Source organism: Bombina bombina, chromosome 6 (assembly GCF_027579735.1).
Source record: "Bombina bombina isolate aBomBom1 chromosome 6, aBomBom1.pri, whole genome shotgun sequence".
Classification (NCBI taxonomy): domain Eukaryota; kingdom Metazoa; phylum Chordata; class Amphibia; order Anura; family Bombinatoridae; genus Bombina; species Bombina bombina.
The window spans coordinates 1017535063-1017556070 of NC_069504.1; the positions used below are offsets into that span (position 1 = coordinate 1017535063).

The following is a 21008-nucleotide window of genomic DNA, read 5'->3' on the forward strand; positions in this document are numbered from 1 at the left end:
CAATGCCATGTCTGTCTCTCATCTGATGTGCCCCTCACATACAGTGCCACGTCTGTCTGTGATCTGCTGTGCCCCTCACATACAATGCCATGTCTGTCTCTCATCTGATGTGCCCCTCACATACAGTGCCACTTCTGTCTGGCTCTTTTCTGCTGTGCCCCTCACATACAGTGCCACGTCTGTCTGTCTCTCATTTGCTGTGCCCCTCACATACAGTGCCACTTCTCTCTCTTATCTGCTGTGCCCCTCACATACAGTGCCACTTCTGTCTGTCTCTCATCTGCTGTGCCCCTTACATACAGTGCCATCTCTGTCTCTCATCTGCTGTGCCCCTCACATACAGTGCCAATTATGTCAGTCTCTTATCTGCTGTGCCACAGTGCAACTTCTGTCTGTCTCTCATCTGCTGTGCCCCTCACAAATAGTACCACTCCTGCCTGACACCATTCTTCTGTCTTCCCTCTTCAGCTTCCTCACAATTAGTTGTAATGTTATCTTCTCCATGCATCTCCTTTTTTCTGCTCATATACGTTTTCACACACTCGGGTCTTGTCTTGTGTCAGTACTCCGTTTATACTCTATTAGTTATTAGTTCTGCTTGCTCCCTTCCCGCTCTCAGCTGCCTGCCTGAGCCTGTCCCCCCTCTGTGTGCCCCTCTCTCCCGCACAGTGCGCCTCTCTCTGGGTCTCTTTACCCGGAGTTTCCGTTTCCTGCAGCTTAGTCCCTTCTGATACTGAAATCTAACTTCTCACCGTTGGAGACATTTAAATGTCTGGGACGCAGAGCCAATCAGACAGGAGCCAGAACTATCCTGGATCTACAACTGTCCCGGAAACAAACGGGTAAGTTCTCAGCGTTTTTTAGCATATTTTCAGGGTTAATTAACTCGTGTAGTGGCCGCCAGATGTAGCAAACATACTTTGTTGTTACACTCTGATTGCCTGGCACACTCATAACGTGAGGCTAATGCTCGCTCCTTACAACATCTTGGCATTGTTAGGGTGAGGTCCCCTCCCAGTGGCACATGGCACTGTCACACACTGTGGTTACTGGGAACCACAATTCCTTGTTTATTCACTTTTTATAACTTTAGACTACAACTTTTATTCTCTATAAAATGCCAGTACACCATGTCTAGGATTTTCCTAACTGGTTACCAGAGCAGACTGTAATTATGTACTAAAATCAAAAATTGTTTTCACAGTTATCCAGCTCATGATAATGCATTGTTATTTTAGTTTGGTTTCCGCCATACATTTAAAATTCGAATCTGATTTATGCAATAATACTGTTTTTTAATTGTATATTATGTCAAAATGATATAATTCATATTCAGCCTATGACACCTTTTCCATCTTCTTTACTATAAAGGTATTTTATTTCCCTTTTACAGGATCTTATGAGGCATTTGGTTGATATATAATACTCCCCTATCCTGCGCATAATAGAACCGCCCCTCAAGTAATACATTCATGCAGCTGACAGCTCATTCATGTCCTCAGCCTGTTCTGTTTAGGATGATGTGTCTTGGTCCATATGTATACATATGTTTTGGCTGTTTGCTCCTCACACATTTATACAGTTGAAATTCAAACATTTGCTAAAAATGTTTTTTGTTAAAGGGACATGAAACCCCAAATTTTTTTTTCATGATTCAGATAGAGAATACAATTTCAAACAACTTTCCAATTTACTTATAGTATTTAATTTGCTTCCTTCTCTTGTTATCCTTTGCTGAAAGGTTTTTCTAAGCAAGTTCAGGAGCAACAGAGAACCTAGTTTCTGGCTGTTGATTGGTGGTTGCATGTATATATACCAACAATTGTGATTGGCTCACCCATGTGTTCAGTTAGAAACCATAAGTGCATTGCTGCTCCTTCAACAAATAATACCAAGAGAATAAAACAGATTAGATAATAGAAGTAAATTAGAAAGTTGTTTAAAATTGTATTCTCTATCTGAATCATGAAAGAACATTTTTGGGTTTCATGTCCCTTTAAATTTCCGTCCCATATTTGAAAAGGTAAGACAACAATGTTATACATTATTGTCTTTTTTATGGTTTATAATATTGAGTTTTGCCAAACAACTGCCATCAAATGAGTTCACAAAAATACAGAATACTGTTCTGAAATGCAGGAGACAGCTGTGGCTTTGATGTTTCAAAAAAGTGACTTTTTTTTTTTTAATTAAAGGCTTTTGCTTTATCACCAAGCTGTAAAGATCCCCTTTTGTAGAAGAAACTTTTCTGTCCCTGTCAAGGATTTTTTTCACCCAAAAAGATGGAAACTTTCTAAAAATATAAAAAATAGAATTGTAATGACCATATTTATATTATTATTATTATTATATATATATATATATATATATATATATATATATATATATATATATATATATATAAAGGTTTATTTCTGTTAGGTATAATGTGTTAATGTGAGGTTTAAAGGGACACACAAATGCAAAAAATATTTACCCCTATGTGTTTTACCGCTTCAGAGGGAATAAACACATAGTTTAAGTGAGCTATAGAGCAGCACTACTAGGAGCTACCTGAACACATCTCGTGAGCCAATGACAACTAATCGCCATGTATCAACCAACCAGCTACCTCCCTCTAGTCTAGTGCATTGTTGTTGTGACAAAAACACATAGGGGTTCGAAATCCATTAGAAAAGTTTATTAAATTATATATCTACAAATATCATCATATTCTTTACAGGGAGTGCAGAATTATTAGGCAAGTTGTATTTTTGAGGATTAATTTTATTATTGAACAACAACCATGTTCTCAATGAAGGCAAAAAACTCATTAATATCAAAGCTGAATAGTTTTGGAAGTAGTTTTTAGTTTGTTTTTAGTTATAGCTATTTTAGGGGGATATCTGTGTGTGCAGGTGACTATTACTGTGCATAATTATTAGGCAACTTAACAAAAAACAAATATATACCCATTTCAATTATTTATTTTTACCAGTGAAACCAATATAACATCTCAACATTCACAAATATACATTTCTGACATTCAAAAACAAATCAGTGACCAATATAGCCACCTTTCTTTGCAAGGACACTCAAAAGCCTGCCATCCATGGATTCTGTCAGTGTTTTGATCTGTTCACCATCAACATTGCTTGCAGCAGCAACCACAGCCTCCCAGACACTGTTCAGAGAGGTGTACTGTTTTCCCTCCTTGTAAATCTCACATTTGATGATGGACCACAGGTTCTCAATGGGGTTCAGATCAGGTGAACAAGGAGGCCATGTCATTAGATTTTCTTCTTTTATACCCTTTCTTGCCAGCCCAATATCCCAATGAAGCCCAATATCCCACATGAAGTCCAATATCCCACATGAAGCCCAATATCCCACATGAAGCCCAATATCCAAATAGTAACAGTAACCTTCTCTTTGTAATACCACCTAAACGTCATATTATCTCCTTGTGTTTGTGACCTTCTTTTATTCAGCCCATAGGTTTTAGAGCAGTTTATGGGCTGTATGAATACATAATGTAGTCTTTTTAAGGTTAGTTTGCTATTTATGACTTAAAGGGATAGTAAGAGGTAAATTAATGAAGAGGCATTAGCAGCTTTTGAGGCTTTGTGGAGCAGAGCAGAAACTGTTTTCTTTTTGCCTATCCCCCACCTCAGAGGTGGTGAAATCAATCAACCGAACACTCATTTCTTCAGAATAATTGAAATGTCCTGCTCTCACGCAACCAATTGCACATGAAAGCTCTTGTCCACAGTTACATTTCACCACACAATGCAGCATTGCAAGTGGTGACTGCAGGCGCACAGATTCTCTATTTGTGAGCCTATTTGCTGGCAATCATGATTGCCCTAAGGGTTAGTCAGAAAGTATTTATGTATCTGCTCAGCCTTGCTTTTCTACTTAATAAATATCACTTCTTGGATTTTCATTGAATCTGTTGAATTAAACTTTAAAGTTGCATTTAAGAGCATATACTGGGTGCACCGATTACTAGCCTAGGCTAATAATTTTATATGTCATAAGGTGGTGTGACCATATTTACACACACTGGCTAATCTGCTCTGTGGTTATTTTTTTTCACATTCTTAGAGGCATATGGTACAGCCAATCGGAATCTGTACTGCTCGCTACTATTGACATTAACAGGAAACACTCCTACAGCTTCTTTTGTAGCTGGCTCAGAGATCGATCTTACATGCGCAGCAAGACTTGACAATGAAGCCAGTGTGCGTGGTAGAGCTGGTGATTGACTATACCATACGGCTTTAAATATATATATATATATATATATATATATATATAATTATGGGTAAATTCAGAAATTGGGTAATCCTATGATTACCTGGGTAAAACGGACATTACCCAAGCGGCTGTGGGTAAAGCCCAATGTATGATCATAAATCCCCTCATAGTGCGGAGTCACCGCATCAAACGTATATAGCATGCACTATTATTCCTCCATCTTCACTATCTTTTTTGCCTCCGCCTGGAGAGGCAAAACAATTTGGGTTTAAAAGGAAAAATTGGAAACACAAGAAGTTCTGTTAGTGTTTTCATTTGACTTAATCTAATTATCTGTAGTATATGTCAGGCTCTTAAACCTATAGGGTCACTTTATAGGACATAAACATCCCAACTAATAAAACGCCCATTATGAAAGTTGACAGTAAAGTATATAAAAAAAATCTACTTACCTGATTATCCATTGTTTTCTACTGACCACAAAAAGCACAGTGATTTTAGGGTCTCGACTGGCTGCAGACTTGAATCCAGTCAATGTGGAACCAACCAATATACCCATAATTTATGGGTCTGCACTTCTTGTATAGGGGGAAAACTCCAGAGGCAGCTGTGCTTTTATAGTTTATTAAAAAAAAATGCGCTACAAACGCCTTGACAGCGAAATGTATTTTGATTTTGTAAACATACACACCTAGATTACGAGTTTTACGTTAACAGGGGTGCAGTGCTAATGAGCAGTTTAAGCTCACTTGCAGACAACGCTGGTATTACAGGTTTTTAGAAACCCGGCGTTAACCGCAAAAAAGTGAGCGAAGAGCAAAATTTAGCTCCACATCTCACCTCAATACCAGCGCTACTTACGGTAGCTTTGAGCTGGCTAAACGTGCTCGTGCACGATTTCCCCATAGGAATCAATGGGGAGAGCCGGCTGAAAAAAAACGTAACACCTGCAAAAAAGCAGCGTAAAGCTCCTAACGCAGCCCCATTTATTCCTATGGGGAAAATACATTTATGTCTACACCTAACACCCTAACATGAACCCAGAGTCTAAACACCCCTAATCTTACACTTATTATCCCCTAATCTGCTGCCCCCGACATCGCCGACACCTACATTATACTTATGAACCCCTAATCTGCTGCACCCAACATTGCTGAACCTTTTATTTATTAACCCCTAATCTGCCGCCCCCAATGTCGCCAAAACCTAACTACATTTATTAACCCCTAATCTGACGCCCACAACGTCGCCGCCACTATAATAAACATATTAACCCCTAAACCTAAGTCTAACCTTAACCCTAACACCCACTAACTTAAATATAATTTAAATAAATCTAAATAAAATTACTACAATTACCTAAATAATTCCTCTTTAAAACTAAATACTTACCTATAAAATAAACCCTAAGCTAGCTACAATATAACTAATAGTTACATTGTAGCTAGCTTAGGGTTTATTTTTATTTTACAGGCAAGTTTATATTTATTTTAACTAGGTACAATAGTTATTAACTATTTAATAACTACCTAGTTAAAATAAATACAAATGTACCTGTAAAATTAAACCTAACCTAAGTTACAATTACACCTAACACTACACTATAATTAAATTAATTACCTAAACTAAATACAATTAATTACAATTTAAAAAAAAGTACGAAAAAACAAACACTAAATTACAAAAAATAATAAAATAATTACAAGATTTTTAAACTAATTGCACCTAATCTAATCCCCCTAACAAAATTAAAAAGCCCCCCAAAATAAAAAAAAAGCCCTACCCTACACTAAATTACAAATAGCCCTTAAAAGTGCCTTTTGCGGTCATTGCCCCAAAGTAATCGGCTCTTTTACCTGTAAAAAAAAAGTACAAATACCCCCCCAACATTAAAACCCACACAACCAACCCTACTGTAAAACCCACCCAATCCCCCCTTAAAAAAACCTAACACTAACCCCTTGAAGATCACCCTACCGTGAGACGTCTTCACCCAACCGGGCAAAAGTGGTCCTCCAGACGGGCAGAAGTCTTCATCCAAGCCGGGCAGAAGTGGTCCTCCAGACGGGCAGAAGTCTTCATCCAAGCCGGGCAGAAGAGGTCCTCCAGACGGTCAGAAGTCTTCATCCAGACGGCATCTTCTATCTTCATCCATCCGGCGCGGAGGGGGTCCATCTTCAAGACATCCGACGCGGAGCATCCTCTTCATCCGACGGCCGACGACTGAATGAAGGTTCCTTTAAGTGACGTCATCCAAGATGGCGTCCCTTCAATTCCGATTGGCTGATATAATTCTATCAGCCAATCGGAATTAAGGTAGAAAAAAATCCTATTGGCTGATGCAATCAGCCAATAGGATTGAGCTCACATTCTATTGGCTGATTGGAACAGCCAATAGAATGCAAGCTCAATCCTATTGGCTGATTGGATCAGCCAATAGGATTGAAGTTCAATCCTATTGGCTGATTGCATCAGCCAATAGGATTTTTCCTACTTTAATTCCGATTGGCTGATAGAATTCTATCAGCCAATCGGAATTGAAGGGACGCCATCTTGGATGACGTCACTTAAAGGAATCTTGATTCAGTCGTCGGCCGTCGGATGAAGAGGATGCTCCACGTCGGATGTCTTGAAGATGGACCTGCTCCGTGCCGAATGGATGAAGATAGAAGATGCCGTCTGGATGAAGACTTCTGCCCGTCTGGAAGAAGTCTTCTGCCCGGCTTGGATGAAGACTTCTGCCCATCTGGAGGACCACTTCTGCCCGGTTGGGTGAAGACGTCTCACGGTAGGGTGATCTTCAAGGGGTTAGTTTTTTTTTAAGGGGGGATTGGGTGGGTTTTAGAGTAGGGTTGGTTGTGTGGGTGGTGGGTTTTAATGTTGGGGGGTATTTGTACTTTTTTTTTTTTTTACAGGTAAAAGAGCTGATTACTTTGGGGCAATGCCCCGCAAAAGGCCTTTTTAAGGGCTATTTGTAATTCAGTGTAGGGTAGGGCTTTTTTTATTTGGTGGGGGGGCTTTTTTATTTTGTTAGGGAGATTAGATTAGGTGTAATTTAGTTTAAAAATCTTGTAATTATTTTATTATTTTCTGTAATTTAGTGGGGGGTTTTTCCGTACTTTAGATACTTTTTTTTTAAAATTGTAATTAATTGTATTTAGTTTAGGTAATTCATTTAATTATAGTGTAGTGTTGGGTGTAATTGTAACTTAGGTTAGGTTTTATTTTACAGGTAAATTTGTATTTATTTTAACTAGGTAGTTATTAAATAATTAATAACTGTTTAATAACTATTGTATCTAGTTAAAATAAATACAAAGTTGCCTGTAAAATAAAAATAAACCCTAAGCTAGCTACAATGTAACTATTAGTTATATTGTAGCTATCTTAGGGTTTATTTTATAGGTAAGTATTTAGTTTTAAATAGGAATAATTTAGTGAATTGTAATAATTTAATTTAGATTTATTGTAATTATATTTAAGTTAGGGGGGGTTAGGGTTAGACTTAGATTTAGGGGTTAATACATTTAATATAGTGGCGGCGACGTTGGGGGCGGCAGATTGGGGTTAATAAATGTCGGTAGGTGTCGGCGATGTTAGGGCAGGCAGATTAGGGGTTAATATTTAACTAGTGTTTGCGATGCAGGAGTGCGGCGGTTTAGGGGTTAATATGTTTATTATAGTGGCGGCGATGTCCGGTTTGGCAGATTAGGGGTTAAAATTTTTATTTTAGTGTTTGCAATGTGGGGGGGCCTCGGTTTAGGGGTTAATAGGTAGTTTATGGGTGTTAGTGTACTTTTTAGCACTTTAGTTAAGAGTTTTATGATATGGCGTTGTAGTGTAAAACTCTTAACTACTGACTTTAAAATGCGGTACCAGGCTTGACAGGAGAGGGTCTACCGCTCACTTTTGGTCAGACTCGTAATACCGGCGCTATGCAAGTCCCATTGAAAATATAGGATACGCAATTGACGTAAGTGGATTTGTGGTATTTCCGAGTCTGGCCAAAAAAGTGAGCGGTACACCTGTACCTGCAAGACTCATAATACCAGTGGGAGTTAAAAAGCAGCGTTAGGACCGCTTAACGCTGCTTTTTAACACTAATGTACAACTCGTAATTTAGCCAACAGTCTTTTTTTTTTTTTAATATCTTTTATTTATTCTCTAACAGTGACAACAGATTATGACAATTCATTTGTTTTTTTACCCAAAACTTCACATGGGATATGAAAAGAAAAATCATTGTACACATTTATTCTTTACCTGAGACTCCACATAGGATATGGAAATAAAAAAAATAAAAAAATTGTACTCACATAAATTAAGCGCAATGCATATAAAACAAGCAATCGATCAAACAGCTCGACATTTGGTCATAATGTTATAACATGATAAAAATAGCAAAATATATAATAAATCTACCTCTAGTGAAAATTCACTGTTGGGGTGTTTCTTGTTTTTTTTTTTTTTTTTTTTTTTAAACAAATAGAAGAAACAGAAAAAAAGAAGGGAAAGAAAGATTCCCTCTCCCCCCAAAGAGGAGCCACGTGTTATAGCTAACCTTTATTATCTCTCTTAAATGATTCCAACCATTGTATAGGAAGTGTCTCCTCTGCAATCAGAGCTGTGAAAGCTGTTATTTTCTGTAGCGGAGTTATAAATTGGATTTGGATTGTAACTTTTAGCCATTTATCAAAATAAGCCATAAGCTGTCTGTCCTGGAACATTCTATTATCAAGTAACTCCACAATCATTTGTAGTTTCATAACATTTACAAATTCTGCTATACTCGGGGGGGGGTCCATTGACTTCCATTCTCTCAAGATCAAATTTCATGCGGCCAAAATGGCCATATTAATAAGCTGCTGATCTCCCTTAACAGCAGAAACAGTACAAAAATAATATATAGAAATGAGTAAATTTATACTATTACTATATACAGTATATTTATATTATTTAACAACAAGTTAATCTTGCTCCATAGCTGCCTAATTTTCGGGCACATGTAAAGACAATGTATATCATCTGCTTTCTCTGCTTTACACTTACTACATTTACTTTTTACATTATTTCCTGACCATTTGTTCACTCTGTCTGGGGTGGGATAATAATTATTTACCACCTTTAACTGTGATTCCCTCCAGCAATAATTACCGTGGCTTTTTCCACCAAGGTTATACTTCTTCATTATTTCTTTACATGTTATATCTGGGAAATACTTTGCCAGTCCCAACCTCAGTTTTTTTATAATTCTAAACCAGAATTATTTAATAATGTTTTATACCAGACTGAGATTGAGTGTGTCCCTGTTTTGTAAACAGTCTTTTTTAAATTGTGTGTTGTTGTTGATACTTTTACACAACTTTTTTTTTTGTTTTATCTTAGTTAAAATCAACAAAATATATAGGTATTATTTTATAAAAATATGCCAGTGGTCGGTTGTAAATATTTTGTTTATGTAACCTGTGATTAAAGGGAGATGAAACCCCCCAAACATATTTAAAGTGAAGGTAAACTTTGGTGAATGAAAGCCCGTTTTTTAAAAATACTATTAAAAACAGGCACTTTCATTCATCAAAGTTTACAAAGAAGCTGTTTTGTTAAAAAAAATCCTTTTTTTTCTTTTCACAGCCAGAGCAGCTTCCCCCACATAGAGATCCTCTATTCACACGTCAGCAATGACTAATCCTGCTTCTTCCAATCACAGCTTCCCCCCCAGGGTAGTCATTGCCTGAGGCCATGCTTTGATTGGAGGAAGCCAGATTAGTCATTGCTGACGTGTGAATAGAGGATCTCTAGGTGGGGGAAGCTGCTCTGGCTGTGAAAAGAAAAAAAGTAATTTTTTTTTAACAAAACGGCTGCTTTGTAAACTTTGATGAATGAAAGTGCCCCTGTTTTTAATAGTATTTTTTAAAAACAGGCTTTCATTCACCAAAGTTTACCTTCACTTTAATGATTCAGAAAGAGCATACAAATAAATACTTTCTCAATTTTACTATTATCAAAGTTTCTTCATTCTCTTGGTATCCTTTGTTGAAATGGCAGTAATGCAGAACCGGGAGCTAGCTTAGCATATCAGGTGAGCCAACAACAAGAGGCATGTATGTGCTTCCACCAATCGCAACTAGCTCAGTAATGCATTGCTGCTCCTGAGCCTACCAAGGTATGTTTTTCAATAAATGACACAAAGAAAGCAAAGCCATGTCTGAATCATGAAAGAAAAAATGTAGGCTTCATGTCCTTTTAATGGTACAATTTGCCTTAAGAAAAAGCTAGCCCCTTTATTATCGGTTATTTGTAGAGCGCCAACAGATTCTGCAGCGCTATAAACAAAGGCAGAGTACAACAAAACAATTATAGGGATCAAATGGGTAGAGGGCCCTACCAAGAGTTGCACTGTTGTAGTCAGCTATTAAGAAGGTGATCTACAAACAAATGGACTCTTAGGCTTACATGCTAAGGAGGTTCAGGGGATAGCAATGAAGGAGAGGAACTGGTATAAAGAAAGGTTAGCGTAGGTTGTATGCATCCCTGAACAGTATAGTCTTTAGGGAGCACTTGAAGCTCCCTAAACTCGAAGAGAGTCTTGTGGAGCGAGGCAGAGAGTTCCACAAGATGGGAGCCAGTCTGGAGAAGTCCTGTAAACGGGAGTGTGATGAGGTGACCAGAGAGGAGGAGAGTAGGAGGTCATGAGCAGAGTGAAGGGGACGGGAGGGAGAGTATCTGGAGACAAGGTCTGAGATATAGGGGGGAGCAGTGCAGTTGAGGGCTTTGTATGTCAGAATGAGAATTTTGTGTTTGATCCTAGAGGCAAGAGGAAGCCAGTGAAGGGATTGGCAGAGAGGTGCAGCAGATGAAGAGCGATGTGTAAGGAAGATAAGTCTGGCAGAGGCATTCATTATGGATTGTAAAGGAGCTAGGCGGCAGGTGGGGAGACCAGAGAGGACAGAGTTGAAGTAATCAAGGCGGGAAAGAATGAGAGAGTGGATTAAAATCTTAGTTGTGTCTTGTGTAAGGAAGTGTCTAATCTTAGTGATGTTTTTAAGGTGGAAGCGGCAGGCTTTAGCCAAGGACTGAATGTGAGGAGTGAAAGAAAGATCTGAGTCAAATGTGACCCCGAGACATCGGGCATGCGGGGTAGGGGTAATGATGGAGTTGTCGAGAGTTATAGAGATATTGGGAGTGGAGAGTTTTGATGAAGGGGGGAAAATAAGGAGCTCAGTTTTGGAGAGATTTAGCTTGAGGTAGTGAGAGGACATCCAGTTAGAGATGTGAGAAAGACAGTTAGCGCCACGGGTTAGCAAGGAAGGAGATAGGTCTGGTGCAGAGAAGTAGATTTGGGTGTCGTCGGCATACAAATGATTTTGTAAACCGTGGGACTTTATTAGTGAACCTAGTGATGACGTGTAGATTGAGAAGAGAAGGGGACCGAGGACAGAGCCTTGCTGTACTCTGACAGAAAGTGGTGACGGGGCAGAGGAGGCTCCAGAGAAGGCTACACTAAAGGTACGGTTTGACAGGTAGGAAGAGAGCCACGAGAGGGCTGTGTCACAAATGCCGAAGGATTGGAGGGTTTGGAGCAAAAGAGGGTGGTCAACAGTGTCAAAGGCTGAGGACAGATCATGGAGGATAAGCAGAGAGAAGTGGCCTTTTGATTTTGCTGTAAGTAGGTCGTTGGTAACCTTAACAATTGCTGTCTCTGTGGAGTGATAGAGACGAAATCCAGATTGCAGTGGGTCAAGGAGGGAGTTTATTGTAAGGAAATGGGATAGGCGTGCATTAACTAGTTTTTTTGTGAAGCTTTGATGCAAGAGGGAGGAGGGAAATAGGGCGGTAGTTTGGTGGGGAGGTAGGATCAAGGGAAGGTTTTTTGAGGATAGGTGTGACCAGTGCATGTTTCAGAGATGAGGTAAATATACCGGTGCTGAGGGAGAGGTTGAAAGTGTGTGTGAGTATAGGGGTAAGGGTAGCAGAGAGGGAGGGGAGTAGCTGTGAGGGGATAGGGTCAAGGGGACAGGTAGTGAGGTGAGAGTGCAGTATAAGTGCCGAAACCTCTTCCTCAGTAACAGGGGAGAATGAGCTAAGTTTAAGGTTATGTGGGTTGTGGTTGATTGAGAGCATTTGAGGGGGTGAGAGAATGGAATTATGTTGAGCTGATTTAATTTCTGATGGAGTAAATTTTGTTATTCAAGCGGCTGGCAAAGTCTTGAGCTGACAGAGAAGTTGTATTAGGAGGTGGGGGAGGGCGGAGAAGGGTATTGAAAGTGGAGAACAAACGTTTTGGGTTTGAAGAAAGATTAGAGATAAGAGTAGAGAAGTAGTGTTGCTTATGGAAATTAATAGTAGGAGTTCAAGATAAATTTGTAAAGTTGAAAATCAGCTGAACTCTTAGATTTTCTCCAGTGCCACTCAGCAGTACAAGAACATCTGCGTTCGTATTGTGTCAGAGGAGTATGCCAGAGCTGAGGATGAGTGTTTGATTTCCGAGCTATGGTAAGAGGGGCGAGATTGTCAAGGACGGATGTAAGGGTGGAATTATATTGGCAGATAGATTGGTCAGGGCAGGAAAAGGAGGAGAAGGATGAGAGGAGAGGTTTGAGGGAATTAGAAAGCTGTTGTTGATCTAGTGACATAATGCTTCTGTGAAGTTTGGTGTGAGGAGCAGAAGGAGGGAGAGTTGTAGGGAGGGATGATATGTTGCAAGTAAGGAGATGGTGGTCAGAAAGAGGAAAGGGGGAGTTTGTGAGGTTTGAGAGAGTGCACCGATAGCTAAAGATCAGGTCAAGGGAGTGACCATCTTTGTGAGTGGGAGAATCAGTCCATTGTGACAAACTGAAAGAGGAAGTGAGTTGCAGACGTTGTTTTGCAGAAGAGGCAGTGGGATTGTCAAGAGGGATGTTGAAGTCACCAAGAATGAGGGAAGGGGTGTCTGAGGAAAGGAAATAAGGTAGCCAGGCAGCCAAGTGATCTAGAAATTGAGTTGAGGAGCCAGGAGGACGGTATATGACTGCAACACTTATAGAAAGAGGAGAGAATAAGCAAATTATGTGGATTTCGAATGAGGAAAATGTGAGGGAAGAGATGGGATATATTTGTGGAAAGGTGCAACGAGAGGAAAGTAAAATACCTACACCACCTCCTTGTCTATTACCAGACCTAGGAGTGTGGCTGAAGTGGAGACCCCCATGTGACAGAGCAGCAGTGGATGCTGTGTCTAGGGGAGACAGCCAGGTTTCTGTTAGGGCCAGAAGGTTGAGGGAGTGGGAGATAAAGAGGTCATGTATAGAAGTGAGTTTGTTGCAAACAGAGCAAGATTTCCAGAGTGCACAAGTGAAAGGGGTAGTGACTTTTGATGCAAGAGGAATGTGAGTAAGGTCAGAGTTTTGTTTTTTTGAGTCTGTGGGACGGTACACATGGATGTGCACGGCTAGGCAGTTGTTTGGGACCAGGATTAGGGGAGATGTCACCAGCAGTTAGTAAAAGCAAGAGGGAGATTGACATGAGATGAGATACATATTTGCAGTAATGAGACTGCTTTTGAGACAAGGTGCAGGGGGGAGAGAGAGTGTTTAGGAATAGGTAAAGTTTGTGAGTACAAAAGTAAGGTGAGTTTAAGAGAGATGGGCTAATGAACAGTACAGGTGGAGAATAGCCCCTGGTTATTTATTCTGAGATCTATGTGTGAATTGATATATTCTTTGATTATTATATATTGTGAGATTAGCAATCATAAACATTCATCTGTTTCACAGATAAAAATGAGTATTGTGTTAGTATTAGGGTGTGTAAATCTGCCCTTTAAACTGATGAGCAACTTGCATAGTGTTATACCATCCTTTAAAAGGGACATTAAAGGGACAGTCTAGGCCAAAATAAACTTTCATGATTCAGAGAGAGCATGTAATTTTAAACAATTTTCCAATTTACTTTTATCACCAATTTTGCTTTGTTCTCTTGGTATTCTTAGTTGAAAGCTTAACCTAGGAGGTTCATATGCTAATTTCTTAGACCTTGAAGCCCACCTCTTTTCAGATTGCATTTAAACAGTTTTTCACCACTAGAGGGTGTTAGTTCACATATTTCATATAGATAACACTGTGCTCGTGCACGTGAAGTTATCTGGGAGCAGGCACTGATTGGCTAGACTGCAAGTCTGTCAAAAGAACTGAAAAAAGGGGCAGTTTGCAGAGGCTTAGATACAAGATAATCACAGAGGTTAGAAGTATATTATTATAACTGTGTTGGTTATGCAAAACTGGGGAATGGGTAATAAAGGGATTATCTATCTTTTAAAACAATAAAAATTCTGGTGTAGACTGTCCCTTTAAACACTAAATAAATGCTAGATAGAACGATGCATTCAAAGAAAAGTTTGGTCTGTGAATAACAATAATATTGACAACATAAGTGTTAAGTTTTAATGTCTATAAAACAATGGGCGCTGCCAAGTTGTAACTTATGTTACCTTCTCTGCTGTGGCCAATTAGGGACAGTTATAAATAGGTCACTAGAATGTGCAGCCAATGGCTTTGCCAATGCACTTCCATTTTGAACAAGAACGGAAAAGCTCACAATTTCAGGAATAGGGAACAAAATAAATAATGAAAGTATATTGCTGATATATATTATATATATATATATATATATATATATATATATATATATATATATATATATATATATGATTTATCATTTTATATTACCATCTCAAAGTGTTTAATGTCCATTTAGTACAAAATATGCACTGTTATCTAAATTCCAATTCAAAGCAGCACATAATTATGGACTTAATGACTGACAGCATCGCTGTTTCAGAAATCGTCAATGGAACAGCACATCTGTTCTGGAATGTAGGTAGTAAAATACTAGATACATTGGTGAATGTTTTACTCCCATTAAAAGTTCCCTTGAGCACAATGAAGTTATTGGAGAAATTCCATTCCACAGATGACTTATTCCTATATATCTTTCTGGTAATAATTTTGTCAGGCAGATTTCACTTTAAGGGCTATACCAAACAACAATTTTTTTCTTCTTTAGTTGCTTCTAAATGAACTAAGTTAATTTAGCAAACTAAATCTTCTAGTACTGTTATTGTTTCTAAGGCTGGCTTGTATCTATTCACTAATGAACATAGTAGGACTTTTCCTACTAAATACAGCAGTCATTTTTACCACGGCTTTCACTGACAATTTCTTTCCACAAAATATTTTATAATGTTATTTTTTTTTATTTTTTTTTTCAGTATATGTTATAACGTATGCTTTCCATGTTCCATTAAAATAGTCTTGTATATTCTGGCTTCTGTTTCAGTGCAATTTTTACAATGGTACAATTTAAAGTGTTTGTATATATAAGGGTTGCTTAAAGGATTACTAACTTTTGTATTTCCTATGCAAATCGGACCATACATTTAACATTGCAATGACGTTGCGCTAACTCGCGCATGCGCATTGCGTCTAGGAGTCGCCATCTTCCAACTGGCGTTGTCACCCTGGATTGGAAATCAGTAACAGTGAACAACTCAGTGGGTTTGGAAAAATGTAATATTTCAAATAGTAATATATAAAAAACGCTAAATATTTAATACATGATCAACATTGAAAAACGCTTGATTTACAGGTATACTATTGTAATATCACGATTCTATTTTTGACTACAGTGTCCCTTTTTAAAGTGATTGTAACCTTTAATCAATTACTGCCCAGTATATAAAATAAATGCTTTAAACAGGGGCACTTTATGTTTGCCATCACCCAATGATAAATATTTTTAAAATGAAGTGTCTTTCAAAATGTTAATGAATTCAAATAAAGTGCCACCGTTTTAAAGATTATTTTTTATATTCAGCAAAGATTGATTAAAGTTTACAATCCCTTTTAAATGACATTAAACTTTTTTTTAAGGTTTGCCTTACATGTACATTCTGTAAAAAAATGTGTAGTATATGCCACAGCATCTCATGTACTGAAAAATGCTGTAATCCCTATTCTACCCTTGTAATAAGAGTAAATTATTTCAGGACTTGTTATAGGTTCATACTACTGGAACCATGAGTCACAAAAGATTTTATATGCCACTATTTTCCCTAGAGACCTCTCATAAATTTCAGACAGTTCCTCCAACCCTGTTATAGATGCATAGCTTACAAATTAATTTTGTGTAGGTGGTAGAGGGTGAGTACAAGGTGGTTTATGTGGTACAACTGGAGGACTGTGTCTATTCTGTGCAGAGCCAGATTCAGACTTCAGTAGGCCCTAGACAGGATGCTAAACTTGTCCTCCATTTTGTACTTCCCATTTCCCCTTTTCCACCATATTAATGACACCCCTATATATACCTACAAATATATGCATTATATAGGATGTATTTCTGTCCTGTCTGATTGTGCTATCAAACCTCTGTTTGGTAATATTGTATAGGTAGCTCTCCAATAAAAGTTAGGTGGTAATAGACTGGCAACACTGATTAGCACCCAATGGAGTGAAAATGTAGCCTTTAGGAAAAGGTTCAGCCTTTCATCACAAATGGCTCTACCAGTTGGGACCATAGAATCCAGCGACATTTTACAGGACTGGTATATAGGGAGAGCATATCCTGACTAACAGTGTTTTCTTTAAGAGAAATTACACTCATGGGATCTATCTAGGGTTGCCACCTCGGCCATGATTTCCTTGACACTTATGAGTTACACATGCTGCAGGGTGTGCAGGTAGGAACATGTATCTTTATTTGAAAAAGAAGGAATCTAAGCTAAGGAGCCAGCAATCTTTTTGGTTCAGTACCATGGACAGCACTTGTTTATTGGTGCTGTCCAATCAGCAAGGACAGGTTGTTCACGAAAAATTGTCCGGCATCTAAACTTACATTCTTGCTTTTCAAATAAACATACCAAGAGAATGAAGAAAATATCTTTATAGGAGTAAATTAGAAAGTTGCTTAAAATTACATGCTCTATCTAAATCACAAAAGAAACAATTTTGGTTCAGTGTCCCTTTAAGGGAAAAACAATGTTATAGTATACTGTCCGTTTAAGTGTAATGGAATTATTCATGCATCAAACAATCAAATAATTCTTTTTTGAGAAGGATGTGTGTTGTCATATTTTAATTGAATTATTAGTCATGCAAGAGATTAGAAAAAATACTAAACTGACATTTGTACAAGGACAGTGCAACCGATTTTGTATTTTGGTAGTTTCGTTATGTGATGCCACTTTCTGTGGTGCCATCACAAATACAGAGAAAACACAGTAATTTTGTTGTAAACTGGCAGTCCTGGTATTGTTATGGAAATGAGAATGAGCTGGTCTTTCACATAAATGCATGTTGGGAAGTTCTTAGCGGCTGTTTTTAAAGAAAGGACCAACTCCGTTACACAAGTGTTAATGGGAAAACAACACATGCCATGGATTACAGCACCCTATGCAAACATTACTAACGTGTTAGCCAGATTTATATTCCTGTCAGGACATTAACACCTCATCTCAGTATGCATGGCTCAGATTTGTGCTAAATTATTATTATTATTATTGTTGTTGTTATTTGTGTTTTGTATTTTTGTTCTCTTATTTAAAAGTTTATTGTGTGTTATGTAGTTCTGAGCAGCAAAGTTTAAATGACCTTCATGATATTACACAATTTGTACATTTAAGATTGAGTGGAGCAAACTAGTGTGCAGAAGGAGTAATATCTAAATTTAATAGGTTAAGAGAATACATAATAGTATAAAAGCAATATTTAAATTTGTGTAATTTATGAGAACATCCAATTTTTACATTTCACTTCTTGAGGAGAACACCTGTCTTTGATTGGCAGGTTGCACAGCTGCTGTTACTGATTGGCTCCAGTACCTGACTCTATCTACCTATCTAAAAGAGGGCTTGGCAAACCCAGGAGCCACAGGCTCCTTAAATTTAGACCCTGGTGCACTGGTCTAGAGTGTACAAGACACCCACTTTTCTCTGCTCGCTGCCAATAGTCACACCTAAAATTAAGCTGGTGTAGTTGGATCCTAGCTAGGCCTTGCAGCTTTTTTGTGTTGTTATACAAGGTATGTGTGTTTAAAATAAATATATATATATATATATATATATATATATATATATATATATATATATATAAATATATATATAATTTTTATATCCACACACATGGGTATGTATGTGTGTATGTATGTGTGTGTGTATATATATATATATATATGTATGTATATGTATATATATATATATATATATACACACCAACACACACACACTGAACAAATTTGTAGAGCCCTGCAGTAAAATATTAATTTCCACTAGTTCCAGAGTAGTAGCGCACAAGTAAGAGAGCAGGCTTTTTCCTGAGGGAACTAGTACTTTTTTTTTAAGGAGAGGGTGTTGGGAAGTGCTAAAACAGCTAGGGTTAGATATCATAGGATTTATTGATCCAACTATAGTACAAGAACTATACTATACCAAATCTATGGTACATAAAATACTCTAAGATGAGGTCAGAGGTTAGATATATGAATCCTAAACAGGCCCTCAATCAAAAGTTTCAAAACTTTAGATTCCAAGAAAAGGACCTGAAACACTGATGCAAAGTTCCGTATATCTGATAATGAAAAAAGTGTAGACCGTACTCCTACCCGGCCTCCGGTTTGGCACGGCTTCTGCTTAAGTGGGATATAATCCGTTTTCACATACGACTTGCTGCTCCAGAAATGATCCAATGCTCGTCTGGGGATCTTTTAGTTGCTCCTTCTTATCCTTGCGACCGATCTCACTCTCATCTGGCAGATCTGTTTAGCTGGCGTGTTGTGGTGTCTTGGTCATGTGACTTGCTTACGTGTTCGCTGGCCTATCGGGGCAACGGGTCAATGAGTTGCGGTCTCTTTGACTCTGTAGCCGTCCTTAAAGTTCTTTAATGGCAGCTGCACATGGAGCCAAATGTATCAAGAGTTCGGCAAAGTTAAAAGTGAAGTGCACTTCACAGGAGGAGTGGAACAACTCCAAAATAACGGATAAAAAACAGCTTCTATGCGTTTCGACGTTGGTGCTACGCCTTTATCAAGTTGCATATCTGTTTGGTCTGATGACAGAACCCTTTATACATCTCATAAGTTCTCCCCTTTCATCTGATTTTGTTCCCTTGAAGGGGAGTTTTAATGATGGGTGGTGTCCATTGGAGATTTGTATTTTGGTTTAGCAATACAATAGTAAACTTTTATTTAGACACAATTGTGCTGAAAAATAATACAGGATTACTATCAGATCTTTTAAATATAGAAGAGGTTTAGTTAACAAACCTATTTAGGTAATAGATCTGATGAATATATTTGGAAATGCACATTAACATACATAAAAGAATGCATAACCCTACATTTCATATCTTACATCTAATAGCATTAAACAATATTTTACATCTGATAGAATTAAATGATAGACATAAAAAGTAATAGAAAAAATAATTATAACTGCGTCCTATTTGTGTTTGATATCCCTAAGGGTAAATGTATGTATAGATTATGTAAACTATACTTGAATTTTGGATTTCAATTATAAACTTATATCCAAATATGATTGTACAAATCATATTATACATTTCTCATGCTCTATTGCTGAATCTAATTTACATATTCATGTAGTACCAAATAATTTTTTTTTAAAGGCACATTTCGAATAAAAAAAAAATAAAATAAAAAAAAAATATATATATATATATATATATATATATATATATCTCTTTAGATAATACATTTTAAAGGCATTCTTAGTGAATTATGCTTACCTGATAAATTTGATTTCTTCTATGATACGACGAGTCCACGGATTCATCCTTTACTTGTGGGATATTATCCTCCTGCTAACAGGAAGTGGCAAAGAGCACCACAGCAGAGCTGTCTGTATAGCTCCTCCCTTGACTCCACCCTCCCAGTCATTCTCTTTGCCTACTCTAAGTACTAGGAAGGGTAAAGTGAAAGAGGTGATAAAATGTTAGTTTTTATTTTCTGCAAGAGTTTTTTTATTTTAAATGGTACCGGTGTGTACTATTTTCTCTCAGGCAGCAGATGGATGAAAACTTCTGCCTGGAGGCTGATGATCTTAGCATTTGTCACTAAGATCCAGAGCAGTTCCCACAGAATGGCTGAGGAGTACTTAAGAAACATCAGTGTGTGGAACGTTTTTTCATGCTATAAGCAGTGAGGTATGTTCAGTCATTTTTTTTCTGGAGAGACTGTGGTATTTCAGAATTGGCTGACAGTATCCCCATGAGGGAAAGGGTAAGCAGTAATCCTAAAAGATATAGAGGGGTATTACTAAGCTTGCATATAGGGGCTAAGAAAAAATGGTTGACACTGAGATTGAATGTTTGTGGGCAAACGTTTATTTAACTAGGAGTGCTGATAACGTTTTTGGAAGGAAAGTTTTTTTTTATGCTTAAATGAGAGGGTACACTTGGCTTCTTTTGGGGTTTAGGAACCCACATGGCTAGTTTGAGACCGCTCTGGTGCGGTTCATTTGGGCTGAGAGACATCGCGTGAGATGGGCGGGGCCTATTTTCGCGCCTCAGTTGCCCAGTTGTATTTGACAGGCAAGCAGCAAGCTCCAACTCCTGTGGGCCCTTGTGAGAGTATTGGGCCAAATCGAAGCTTTAGCCCGGTTTTCCAGATCCCTAAGGGCAGGTAGGCGCCACAGCAGGGGGTGTTTTTTCCAGATTTAAACGTTTATTAATTATCCGTTTTTTTCAGTAAGGGTTAAGTGTTCCTTTCCTTGTGGGGCAAAC

At 38.0% G+C, this 21008-nt stretch overlaps 1 protein-coding gene across 1 annotated transcript in view; it reads left to right on the forward strand.

The window, feature by feature from the left end:
- The first annotated feature begins 717 nt into the window (after positions 1-717).
- Positions 718-21008, forward strand: part of LOC128664067 (solute carrier family 45 member 3-like) — a 296255-nt gene continuing 275964 nt past the window's right edge. The window contains exon 1 of the mRNA XM_053718743.1: positions 718-842. The gene's annotated coding sequence lies outside the window, so the exon portion shown is untranslated. The remainder of the gene's footprint in view (positions 843-21008) is intronic.